A 14,104-nucleotide genomic window follows, 5' to 3' on the forward strand; every position below is an offset into this window, starting at 1 on the left:
CCTTATTCCCATCCTTGTCTGCATGGCTCCTTATTCCCAGTCCTTGTCAGCATGGCTCCTTATTCCCATCCCTGTATGCATGGCTCCTTATCCACATCCTTGTCTGTATGGCTCCTTATTCCCCTCCTTGTCTGCATTGCTCCTTATTCCCATCCTTATCTGTATGGCTCCTTATTCCCATCCTTGTCTGCATTGCTCCTTATTCCAGTCCTTGTCTGCATGGCTCCTTATTCCCATCCTTGTCTGCATGGCTCCTTATTCTCATCCATGTATGCATTGCTCCTTATTCCCATCCTTATCTGTATGGCTCCTTATTCCCATCCCTGTATGCATGGCTCCTTATCCCCATCCTTGTCTGTATGGCTTCTTATCCCCATCCTTGTCTGCATGGCTCCTTATCCCCATCCTTATCTGCATGGCTCCTTATTCCAGTCCTTGTCTGCATGGCTCCTTATTCTCATCCATGTCTGCATGGCTCCTTATTCCCATCCTTGTCTGCATGGCTCCTTATTCCCATCCCTGTATGCATGGCTCCTTATCCCCATCCTTGTCTGTATGGCTCCTTATTCCCCTCCTTGTCTGCATTGCTCCTTATTCCCATCCTTGTCTGCATTGCTCCTTATTCCAGTCCTTGTCTGCATGGCTCCTTATTCCCATCCTTGTATCCATGGCTTCTTATCCCCATCCTTGTCTGCATGGCTCCTTATTCTCATTCTTGTCTGCATGGCTCCTTATTCCCATCCTTGTATCCATGGCTCCTTATTCCCATCCTTGTCTGCATGGCTCCTTATTCCCATCCTTGTCTGCATGGCTCCTTATTCCCATCCTTGTATCCATGGTTCCTTATTCCCATCCTTGTCTGCATGGCTCCTTATTCCCATCCTTGTCTGCATGGCTCCTTATTCTCATTCTTGTCTGCATGGCTCCTTATTCCCATCCTTGTCTGCATGGCTCCTTATTCTCATTCTTGTCTGCATGGCTCCTTATTCCCATCCTTGTCTGCATGGTTCCTTATTCCCATCCCTGTATGCATGGCTCCTTATCCCCATCCTTGTCTGTATGGCTCCTTATTCCCATCCTTGTCTGCATGGCTCCTTATTCCCATCCTTGTATCCATGGCTCCTTATTCCCATCCTTGTATCCATGGTTCCTTATTCCCATCCTTGTCTGCATGGCTCCTTATTCCCATCCTTGTCTGCATGGCTCCTTATTCTCATTCTTGTCTGCATGGCTCCTTATTCCCATCCCTGTATGCATGGCTCCTTATCCCCATCCTTGTCTGTATGGCTTCTTATCCCCATCCTTGTCTGTATGGCTCCTTATTCCCCTCCTTGTCTGCATTGCTCCTTATTCCCATCCTTATCTGTATGGCTCCTTATTCCCATCCTTGTCTGCATTGCTCCTTATTCCAGTCCTTGTCTGCATGGCTCCTTATTCCCATCCTTGTCTGCATGGCTCCTTATTCTCATCCATGTATGCATGGCTCCTTATTCCAGTCCTTGTCTGCATGGCTCCTTATTCTCATCCATGTATGCATGGCTCCTTATTCCCATCCTTGTCTGCATTGCTCCTTATTCCAGTCCTTGTCTGCATGGCTCCTTATCCCCATCCTCTTCTGCATGGCTCCTTATTCCCATCCTTGTCTGCATTGCTCCTTATTCCAGTCCTTGTCTGCATGGCTCCTTATTCCCATCCTTGTCTGCATGGCTCCTTATTCTCATTCTTGTATGCATTGCTCCTTATTCCAGTCCTTGTCTGCATGGCTCCTTATTCCCATCCTTGTATCCATGGCTCCTTATTCCCATCCTTGTCTGCATTGCTCCTTATTCCAGTCCTTGTCTGCATGGCTCCTTATCCCCATCCTTGTCTGCATGGCTCCTTATTCTCATCCATGTATGCATGGCTCCTTATTCCCATCCTTGTCTGCATGGCTCCTTATTCCCATCCCTGTATGCATGGCTCCTTATCCCCATCCTTGTCTGTATGGCTCCTTATTCCCCTCCTTGTCTGCATTGCTCCTTATTCCCATCCTTATCTGTATGGCTCCTTATTCCCATCCTTGTCTGCATGGCTCCTTATCCCCATCCTTGTCTGCATGGCTCCTTATTCCCATCCTTGTATCCATGGCTCGTTATTCCCATCCTTGTCTGCATTGCTCCTTATTCCAGTCCTTGTCTGCATGGCTCCTTATCCCCATCCTCTTCTGCATGGCTCCTTATTCCCATCCTTGTCTGCATTGCTCCTTATTCCAGTCCTTGTCTGCATGGCTCCTTATTCCCATCCTTGTCTGCATGGCTCCTTATTCTCATCCATGTATGCATGGCTCCTTATTCCCATCCTTGTCTGCATGGCTCCTTATTCCCATCCTTGTATCCATGGCTCCTTATTCCCATCCTTGTCTGCATTGCTCCTTATTCCAGTCCTTGTCTGCATGGCTCCTTATTCCCATCCTTGTCTGCATGGCTCCTTATTCTCATCCATGTATGCATGGCTCCTTATTCCCATCCTTGTCTGCATGGCTCCTTATTCCCATCCTTGTATCCATGGCTCCTTATTCCCATCCTTGTCTGCATTGCTCCTTATTCCAGTCCTTGTCTGCATGGCTCCTTATCCCCATCCTCTTCTGCATGGCTCCTTATTCCCATCCTTGTCTGCATTGCTCCTTATTCCAGTCCTTGTCTGCATGGCTCCTTATTCTCATCCATGTATGCATTGCTCCTTATTCCCATCCTTATCTGTATGGCTCCTTATTCCCATCCTTGTCTGCATTGCTCCTTATTCCAGTCCTTGTCTGCATGGCTCCTTATTCCCATCCTTGTCTGCATGGCTCCTTATTCTCATTCTTGTATGCATGGCTCCTTATTCCCATCCTTGTATCCATGGCTCCTTATTCCCATCCTTGTCTGCATTGCTCCTTATTCCAGTCCTTGTCTGCATGGCTCCTTATCCCCATCCTTATCTGTATGGCTCCTTATTCCCATCCTTGTCTGCATGGCTCCTTATTCCCAGTCCTTGTCAGCATGGCTCCTTATTCCCATCCCTGTATGCATGGCTCCTTATCCCCATCCTTGTCTGTATGGCTTCTTATCCCCATCCTTGTCTGCATGGCTCCTTATCCCCATCCTTATCTGTATGGCTCCTTATTCCCATCCCTGTATGCATGGCTCCTTATCCCCATCCTTGTCTGTATGGCTTCTTATCCCCATCCTTGTCTGCATGGCTCCTTATTCCCATCCTTGTCTGCATGGCTCCTTATTCCCAGTCCTTGTCAGCATGGCTCCTTATTCCCATCCCTGTATGCATGGCTCCTTATCCCCATCCTTATCTGTACGGCTCCTTATTCCCATCCTTGTCTGCATGGCTCCTTATTCCAGTCCTTGTCTGCATGGCTCCTTATTCCCATCCTTGTCTGCATGGCTCCTTATTCTCATCCATGTATGCATGGCTCCTTATTCCCCTCCTTGTCTGCATTGCTCCTTATTCCCATCCTTATCTGTACGGCTCCTTATTCCCATCCTTGTCTGCATGGCTCCTTATTCCAGTCCTTGTCTGCATGGCTCCTTATTCCCATCCTTGTCTGCATGGTTCCTTATTCCCATCCCTGTATGCATGGCTCCTTATCCCCATCCTTGTCTGTATGGCTCCTTATTCCCCTCCTTGTCTGTATGGCTCCTTATTCCCATCCTTATCTGTATGGCTCCTTATTCCCATCCTTGTCTGCATTGCTCCTTATTCCAGTCCTTGTCTGCATGGCTCCTTATTCCCATCCTTGTCTGCATGGCTCCTTATTCCCATCCTTGTATCCATGGCTCCTTATTCCCATCCTTGTCTGCATTGCTCCTTATTCCAGTCCTTGTCTGCATGGCTCCTTATTCCCATCCTTGTCTGCATGGCTCCTTATTCTCATCCATGTATGCATGGCTCCTTATTCCCATCCTTGTCTGCATGGCTCCTTATTCCCATCCTTGTATCCATGGCTCCTTATTCCCATCCTTGTCTGCATTGCTCCTTATTCCAGTCCTTGTCTGCATGGCTCCTTATTCCCATCCTTGTCTGCATGGCTCCTTATTCTCATCCATGTATGCATGGCTCCTTATTCCCATCCTTGTCTGCATGGCTCCTTATTCCAGTCCTTGTATCCATGGCTCCTTATTCCCATCCTTGTCTGCATTGCTCCTTATTCCAGTCCTTGTCTGCATGGCTCCTTATTCCCATCCTTGTCTGCATGGCTCCTTATTCTCATCCATGTATGCATGGCTCCTTATTCCCATCCTTGTCTGCATGGCTCCTTATTCCCATCCTTGTATCCATGGCTCCTTATTCCCATCCTTGTCTGCATTGCTCCTTATTCCAGTCCTTGTCTGCATGGCTCCTTATTCCCATCCTTGTCTGCATGGCTCCTTATTCTCATCCATGTATGCATGGCTCCTTATTCCCATCCTTGTCTGCATGGCTCCTTATTCCAGTCCTTGTATCCATGGCTCCTTATTCCCATCCTTGTCTGCATTGCTCCTTATTCCAGTCCTTGTCTGCATGGCTCCTTATTCCCATCCTTGTCTGCATTGCTCCTTATTCCCATCCTTATCTGCATGGCTCCTTATTCCCATCCTTGTCTGCATTGCTCCTTATTCCAGTCCTTGTCTGCATGGCTCCTTATTCCCATCCTTGTCTGCATGGCTCCTTATTCTCATTCTTGTATGCATGGCTCCTTATTCCCATCCTTGTATCCATGGCTCCTTATTCCCATCCTTGTCTGCATTGCTCCTTATTCCAGTCCTTGTCTGCATGGCTCCTTATTCCCATCCTTGTCTGCATGGCTCCTTATTCCCAGTCCTTGTCAGCATGGCTCCTTATTCCCATCCCTGTATGCATGGCTCCTTATCCCCATCCTTGTCTGTATGGCTTCTTATCCCCATCCTTGTCTGCATGGCTCCTTATTCCCATCCCTGTATGCATGGCTCCTTATCCACATCCTTGTCTGTATGGCTCCTTATTCCCATCCTTGTCTGCATTGCTCCTTATTCCAGTCCTTGTCTGCATGGCTCCTTATCCCCATCCTCTTCTGCATGGCTCCTTATTCCCATCCTTGTCTGCATTGCTCCTTATTCCAGTCCTTGTCTGCATGGCTCCTTATTCCCATCCTTGTCTGCATGGCTCCTTATTCTCATCCATGTATGCATTGCTCCTTATTCCCATCCTTATCTGTATGGCTCCTTATTCCCATCCCTGTATGCATGGCTCCTTATCCCCATCCTTGTCTGTATGGCTTCTTATCCCCATCCTTGTCTGCATGGCTCCTTATCCCCATCCTTATCTGCATGGCTCCTTATTCCAGTCCTTGTCTGCATGGCTCCTTATTCTCATCCATGTCTGCATGGCTCCTTATTCCCATCCTTGTCTGCATGGCTCCTTATTCCCATCCCTGTATGCATGGCTCCTTATCCCCATCCTTGTCTGTATGGCTCCTTATTCCCCTCCTTGTCTGCATTGCTCCTTATTCCCATCCTTATCTGTATGGCTCCTTATTCCCATCCTTGTCTGCATTGCTCCTTATTCCAGTCCTTGTCTGCATGGCTCCTTATTCCCATCCTTGTCTGCATGGCTCCTTATTCTCATCCATGTATGCATGGCTCCTTATTCCCATCCTTGTATCCATGGCTCCTTATTCCCATCCTTGTCTGCATGGCTCCTTATTCCCATCCTTGTCTGCATGGCTCCTTATTCTCATTCTTGTCTGCATGGCTCCTTATTCCCATCCTTGTATCCATGGCTCCTTATTCCCATCCTTGTCTGCATTGCTCCTTATTCCAGTCCTTGTCTGCATGGCTCCTTATTCCCATCCTTGTCTGCATGGCTCCTTATTCTCATCCATGTATGCATTGCTCCTTATTCCCATCCTTGTCTGCATGGCTCCTTATTCCCATCCTTGTATCCATGGCTCCTTATTCCCATCCTTGTCTGCATGGCTCCTTATTCTCATCCATGTATGCATGGCTCCTTATTCCCATCCTTGTATCCATGGTTCCTTATTCCCATCCTTGTCTGCATGGCTCCTTATTCCCATCCTTGTCTGCATGGCTCCTTATTCTCATTCTTGTCTGCATGGCTCCTTATTCCCATCCTTGTCTGCATGGCTCCTTATTCCCATCCTTGTCTGCATGGCTCCTTATCCCCATCCTTGTCTGCATGGCTCCTTATTCCCATCCTTGTCTGCATGGCTCCTTATCCCCATCCTTGTCTGCATGGCTCCTTATTCCCATCCTTGTATCCATGGTTCCTTATTCCCATCCTTGTCTGCATGGCTCCTTATTCCCATCCTTGTATCCATGGCTCCTTATTCCCATCCTTGTCTGCATGGCTCCTTATCCCCATCCTTGTCTGCATGGCTCCTTATTCCCATCCTTGTCTGCATGGCTCCTTATTCCCATCCTTGTCTGCATGGCTCCTTATCCCCATCCTTGTCTGCATGGCTCCTTATTCCCATCCCTGTATGCATGGCTCCTTATTCCCCTCCTTGTCTGCATTGCTCCTTATTCCCATCCTTATCTGTATGGCTCCTTATTCCCATCCTTGTCTGCATGGCTCCTTATTCCCATCCTTGTCTGCATGGCTCCTTATTCTCATCCATGTATGCATGGCTCCTTATTCCAGTCCTTGTCTGCATGGCTCCTTATTCCCATCCTTGTCTGCATGGCTCCTTATTCTCATCCATGTATGCATGGCTCCTTATTCCAGTCCTTGTCTGCATGGCTCCTTATTCCCATCCTTGTCTGCATGGCTCCTTATTCCCATCCTTGTCTGCATTGCTCCTTATTCCAGTCCTTGTCTGCATGGCTCCTTATCCCCATCCTCTTCTGCATGGCTCCTTATTCCCATCCTTGTCTGCATTGCTCCTTATTCCAGTCCTTGTCTGCATGGCTCCTTATTCCCATCCTTGTCTGCATGGCTCCTTATTCTCATCCATGTATGCATGGCTCCTTATTCCCATCCTTGTCTGCATGGCTCCTTATTCTCATCCATGTATGCATTGCTCCTTATTCCCATCCTTATCTGTATGGCTCCTTATTCCCATCCTTGTCTGCATTGCTCCTTATTCCAGTCCTTGTCTGCATGGCTCCTTATTCCCATCCTTGTCTGCATGGCTCCTTATTCTCATTCTTGTATGCATGGCTCCTTATTCCCATCCTTGTATCCATGGCTCCTTATTCCCATCCTTGTCTGCATTGCTCCTTATTCCAGTCCTTGTCTGCATGGCTCCTTATCCCCATCCTTATCTGTATGGCTCCTTATCCCCATCCTTGTCTGTATGGCTTCTTATCCCCATCCTTGTCTGCATGGCTCCTTATCCCCATCCTTATCTGTACGGCTCCTTATTCCCATCCTTGTCTGCATGGCTCCTTATTCTCATCCATGTATGCATGGCTCCTTATTCCCATCCTTATCTGTATGGCTCCTTATTCCCATCCTTGTCTGCATGGCTCCTTATCCCCATCCTTGTCTGCATGGCTCCTTATTCTCATCCATGTATGCATGGCTCCTTATTCCCATCCTTGTCTGCATGGCTCCTTATTCCCATCCTTGTATCCATGGCTCGTTATTCCCATCCTTGTCTGCATTGCTCCTTATTCCAGTCCTTGTCTGCATGGCTCCTTATCCCCATCCTCTTCTGCATGGCTCCTTATTCCCATCCTTGTCTGCATTGCTCCTTATTCCAGTCCTTGTCTGCATGGCTCCTTATTCCCATCCTTGTCTGCATGGCTCCTTATTCTCATCCATGTATGCATGGCTCCTTATTCCCATCCTTGTCTGCATGGCTCCTTATTCCCATCCTTGTATCCATGGCTCCTTATTCCCATCCTTGTCTGCATTGCTCCTTATTCCAGTCCTTGTCTGCATGGCTCCTTATCCCCATCCTCTTCTGCATGGCTCCTTATTCCCATCCTTGTCTGCATTGCTCCTTATTCCAGTCCTTGTCTGCATTGCTCCTTATTCCCATCCTTATCTGTATGGCTCCTTATTCCCATCCTTGTCTGCATTGCTCCTTATTCCAGTCCTTGTCTGCATGGCTCCTTATTCCCATCCTTGTCTGCATGGCTCCTTATTCTCATTCTTGTATGCATGGCTCCTTATTCCCATCCTTGTATCCATGGCTCCTTATTCCCATCCTTGTCTGCATTGCTCCTTATTCCAGTCCTTGTCTGCATGGCTCCTTATCCCCATCCTTATCTGTATGGCTCCTTATTCCCAGTCCTTGTCAGCATGGCTCCTTATTCCCATCCCTGTATGCATGGCTCCTTATCCCCATCCTTGTCTATATGGCTTCTTATCCCCATCCTTGTCTGCATGGCTCCTTATCCCCATCCTTATCTGTATGGCTCCTTATTCCCATCCTTGTCTGCATGGCTCCTTATTCCCATCCTTATCTGTATGGCTCCTTATTCCCATCCCTGTATGCATGGCTCCTTATCCCCATCCTTGTCTGTATGGCTTCTTATCCCCATCCTTGTCTGCATGGCTCCTTATCCCCATCCTTATCTGTACGGCTCCTTATTCCCATCCTTGTCTGCATGGCTCCTTATTCCCATCCTTGTCTGCATGGCTCCTTATTCCAATCCTTGTCTGCATGGCTCCTTATTCTCATTCTTGTATGCATGGCTCCTTATTCCCATCCTTGTATCCATGGCTCCTTATTCCCATCCTTGTCTGCATTGCTCCTTATTCCAGTCCTTGTCTGCATGGCTCCTTATCCCCATCCTCTTCTGCATGGCTCCTTATTCCCATCCTTGTCTGCATTGCTCCTTATTCCAGTCCTTGTCTGCATGGCTCCTTATTCCCATCCTTGTCTGCATGGCTCCTTATTCTCATCCATGTATGCATGGCTCCTTATTCCCATCCTTGTCTGCATGGCTCCTTATTCCCATCCTTGTATCCATGGCTCCTTATTCCCATCCTTGTCTGCATTGCTCCTTATTCCAGTCCTTGTCTGCATGGCTCCTTATTCCCATCCTTGTCTGCATGGCTCCTTATTCTCATCCATGTATGCATTGCTCCTTATTCCCATCCTTATCTGTATGGCTCCTTATTCCCATCCTTGTCTGCATTGCTCCTTATTCCTGTCCTTGTCTGCATGGCTCCTTATTCCCATCCTTGTCTGCATGGCTCCTTATTCCCATCCTTGTCTGCATGGCTCCTTATTCTCATCCATGTATGCATTGCTCCTTATTCCCATCCTTATCTGTATGGCTCCTTATTCCCATCCTTGTCTGCATTGCTCCTTATTCCAGTCCTTGTCTGCATGGCTCCTTATCCCCATCCTTGTCTGCATGGCTCCTTATTCTCATTCTTGTATGCATGGCTCCTTATTCCCATCCTTGTATCCATGGCTCCTTATTCCCATCCTTGTCTGCATTGCTCCTTATTCCAGTCCTTGTCTGCATGGCTCCTTATCCCCATCCTTATCTGTATGGCTCCTTATTCCCATCCTTGTCTGCATGGCTCCTTATTCCCATCCTTGTCTGTATGGCTTCTTATCCCCATCCTTGTCTGCATGGCTCCTTATTCTCATCCATGTCTGCATGGCTCCTTATTCCCATCCTTGTCTGCATTGCTCCTTATTCCAGTCCTTGTCTGCATGGCTCCTTATCCCCATCCTCTTCTGCATGGCTCCTTATTCCCATCCTTGTCTGCATGGCTCCTTATCCCCATCCTTGTCTGCATGGCTCCTTATTCTCATCCATGTATGCATTGCTCCTTATTCCCATCCTTATCTGTATGGCTCCTTATTCCCATCCTTGTCTGCATTGCTCCTTATTCCAGTCCTTGTCTGCATGGCTCCTTATTCCCATCCTTGTCTGCATGGCTCCTTATTCTCATTCTTGTATGCATGGCTCCTTATTCCCATCCTTGTATCCATGGCTCCTTATTCCCATCCTTGTCTGCATTGCTCCTTATTCCAGTCCTTGTCTGCATGGCTCCTTATCCCCATCCTTATCTGTATGGCTCCTTATTCCCCATCCTTGTCTACATGGCTCCTTATCCCCATCCTTGTCTGTATGGCTTCTTATCCCCATCCTTGTCTGCATGTCTCCTTATCCCCATCCTTATCTGTACGGCTCCTTATTCCCATCCTTGTCTGCATGGCTCCTTATTCCCATCCTTGTCTGCATGGCTCCTTATTCCCAGTCCTTGTCTGCATGGCTCCATATCCCCATCCTTGTCTGTATGGCTCCTTATCCCCATCCTTATCTGCATGGCTCCTTATTCCCATCCTTATCTGTATGGCTCCTTATTCCCATCCTTATCTGTATGGCTCCTTATCCCCATCCTTGTCTGTATGGCTTCTTATCCCCATCCTTGTCTGTATGGCTCCTTATTCCCATCCTTATCTGTATGGCTCCTTATTCCCATCCTTGTCTGCATGGCTCCTTATTCCCATCCTTGTCTGTATGGCTTCTTATCCCCATCCTTGTCTGCATGGCTCCTTATTCTCATCCATGTCTGCATGGCTCCTTATTCCCATCCTTGTCTGCATGGCTCCTTATTCCCATCCTTGTCTGCATTGCTCCTTATTCCAGTCCTTGTCTGCATGGCTCCTTATCCCCATCCTCTTCTGCATGGCTCCTTATTCCCATCCTTGTCTGCATTGCTCCTTATTCCAGTCCTTGTCTGCATGGCTCCTTATTCCCATCCTTGTCTGCATGGCTCCTTATTCTCATTCTTGTCTGCATGGCTCCTTATTCCCATCCTTGTCTGCATGGCTCCTTATTCCCATCCTTGTATCCATGGCTCCTTATTCCCATCCTTGTCTGCATTGCTCCTTATTCCAGTCCTTGTCTGCATGGCTCCTTATCCCCATCCTTGTCTGCATGGCTCCTTATTCCCATCCTTGTATCCATGGCTCCTTATTCCCATCCTTGTCTGCATTGCTCCTTATTCCAGTCCTTGTCTGCATGGCTCCTTATCCCCATCCTTATCTGCATGGCTCCTTATTCCCATCCTTGTCTGCATGGCTCCTTATTCTCATTCTTGTCTGCATGGCTCCTTATTCCCATCCTTGTCTGCATGGCTCCTTATTCCCATCCTTGTATCCATGGCTCCTTATTCCCATCCTTGTCTGCATTGCTCCTTATTCCAGTCCTTGTCTGCATGGCTCCTTATCCCCATCCTTGTCTGCATGGCTCCTTATTCCCATCCTTGTATCCATGGCTCCTTATTCCCATCCTTGTCTGCATTGCTCCTTATTCCAGTCCTTGTCTGCATGGCTCCTTATCCCCATCCTTATCTGCATGGCTTCTTATCCCCATCCTTGTCTGCATGGCTCCTTATCCCCATCCTTGTCTGTATGGCTTCTTATCCCCATCCTTGTCTGTATGGCTTCTTATCCCCATCCTTGTCTGTATGGCTCCTTATTCCCATCCTTATCTGTATGGCTCCTTATTCCCATCCTTGTCTGCATGGCTCCTTATTCCCATCCTTGTCTGTATGGCTTCTTATCCCCATCCTTGTCTGCATGGCTTCTTATCCCCATCCTTGTCTGCATGGCTCCTTATTCCCATCCTTGTCTGCATGGCTCCTTATCCCCATCTTTGTCTGTATGGCTTCTTATCCCCATCCTTGTCTGCATGGCTCCTTATTCCCATCCTTGTCTGCATGGCTCCTTATCCCCATCTTTGTCTGTATGGCTTCTTATCCCCATCCTTGTCTGCATGGCTCCTTATTCCCATCCTTGTCTGCATGGCTCCTTATTCCCAGTCCTTGTCTGCATGGCTCCTTATCCCCATCCTTGTCTGCATGGCTCCTTATCCCCATCCTTGTCTGCATGGCTCCTTATTCCCATCCCTGTATGCATGGCTCCTTATCCCCATCCTTGTCTGTATGGCTTCTTATCCCCATCCTTGTCTGCATGGCTCCTTATTCCCATCCTTGTCTGCATGGCTCCTTATTCCCATCCTTGTCTGCATGGCTCCTTATTCCCATCCTTGTCTGCATGGCTCCTTATCCCCATCCTTGTCTGTATGGCTTCTTATCCCCATCCTTGTCTGCATGGCTCCTTATTCCCATCCTTGTCTGCATGGCTCCTTATTCCCATCCTTGTCTGCATGGCTCCTTATTCCCATCCTTATCTGTATGGCTCCTTATTCCCATCCTTGTCTGCATGGCTCCTTATTCCCATCCCTGTATGCATGGCTCCTTATCCCCATCCTTGTCTGTATGGCTTCTTATCCCCATCCTTGTCTGTATGGCTCCTTATTCCCATCCTTGTCTGCATGGCTCCTTATTCCCATCCTTGTCTGCATGGCTCCTTATTCCCAGTCCTTGTCAGCATGGCTCCTTATTCCCATCCCTGTATGCATGGCTCCTTATTCCAGTCCTTGTCTGTATGGCTTCTTATCCCCATCCTTGTCTGCATGGCTCCTTATCCCCATCCTTATCTGTACGGCTCCTTATTCCCATCCTTGTCTGCATGGCTCCTTATTCCCATCCTTATCTGTATGGCTCCTTATTCCCATCCTTGTCTGCATGGCTCCTTATTCCCATCCCTGTATGCATGGCTCCTTATCCCCATCCTTGTCTGTATGGCTTCTTATCCCCATCCTTGTCTGTATGGCTCCTTATTCCCATCCTTATCTGTATGGCTCCTTATTCCCATCCTTGTCTGCATGGCTCCTTATTCCCATCCTTGTCTGCATGGCTCCTTATTCCCAGTCCTTGTCAGCATGGCTCCTTATTCCCATCCCTGTATGCATGGCTCCTTATTCCAGTCCTTGTCTGTATGGCTTCTTATCCCCATCCTTGTCTGCATGGCTCCTTATTCCCATCCTTGTCTGCATGGCTCCTTATCCCCATCCTTGTCTGTATGGCTTCTTATCCCCATCCTTGTCTGCATGGCTCCTTATTCCCATCCTTGTCTGCATGGCTCCTTATTCCCAGTCCTTGTCTGCATGGCTCCTTATTCCCATCCCTGTATGCATGGCTCCTTATCCCCATCCTTGTCTGCATGGCTCCTTATCCCCATCCTTGTCTGCATGGCTCCTTATTCCCATCCCTGTATGCATGGCTCCTTATCCCCATCCTTGTCTGTATGGCTTCTTATCCCCATCCTTGTCTGCATGGCTCCTTATTCCCATCCTTGTCTGCATGGCTCCTTATTCCCATCCTTGTCTGCATGGCTCCTTATTCCAATCCTTGTTTGCATGGCTCCTTATTTCCATCCGAACATGCATGACTCCTTATCCCCATCCTTGTCTGCATAGTTCCTCATCCCCATCCTTGTATGTATGGCCCCCATGAGAAAAGCATAAAAAATCCCACCCTACTTACGTTCCCTGAGCGCCCTCACAGCACCTCATTCTGGTGCCAGCAGCTCCTGTGGCCGAGTGATCACATATACCCATTCATTAAGGTAATGAATATTCACCTTTCTCCTTGCCTATGGGAGAGAAGAGAGGTGAATATTCATTAGCTTTATGAGCAGGCACCCGTGAGAAGCCAGCAGCTGTGGCGGTAACTGTGCATGCATTATAAGAGAAGTGAATATTCATTGCCAGTGAAGTTAATATTCATTTATCTTTAGCAGCGGGCACAGGCTTTAGCCGCAGCCGCCAGCTCCTGCCTCCAGTGATCCGCAGCTCCGCTGCTCCCCATTCCCCACAGAAAATGGGGACAATGACTCGTGTATAAGTCGAGGGGGACATTTTCAGCACAAAAAAGAATGCAGAAAAACTCGGCTTATACACAAGTATGCACAGTAGATAGCTATAATTTTTCCATATTATGGCTGACAAAGTGATGTGAGGGCTTGTTTTTTGAAGGACGAGTGGATGTTTTTATTGTTAACATTTTTGAGCAAATAAAATAACATTTTTTGATTGCTTTCTAATCAAATTTTCAGGAGGCAGAATGGACTAAAATCAGCTTTTTTTAGTTTTTTTTTATGCCGCTGTATGCTATAAAATTGAAAATGCATCTTTTTTCGGGTCAATACAGTTACAGCAATATCACATGTATATACTTTTTTATGCTTTAGCATTTTTACAGAATAAAAACAATTTTATAGGAAAAATAATTTTACTTTGCTTTATTCTGCGAGCTATAACTTTTTTGT

At 47.6% G+C, this 14,104-nt stretch overlaps 1 protein-coding gene across 1 annotated transcript in view; it reads left to right on the plus strand.

Moving 5' to 3' along the window:
• Positions 1-14,104, plus strand: part of CACNG8 (calcium voltage-gated channel auxiliary subunit gamma 8) — a 169,616-nt gene that overhangs the window by 120,499 nt on the left and 35,013 nt on the right. The window lies entirely within an intron of this gene.

This window comes from Ranitomeya imitator, chromosome 10 (genome assembly GCF_032444005.1).
Source record: "Ranitomeya imitator isolate aRanImi1 chromosome 10, aRanImi1.pri, whole genome shotgun sequence".
NCBI lineage: Eukaryota > Metazoa > Chordata > Amphibia > Anura > Dendrobatidae > Ranitomeya > Ranitomeya imitator.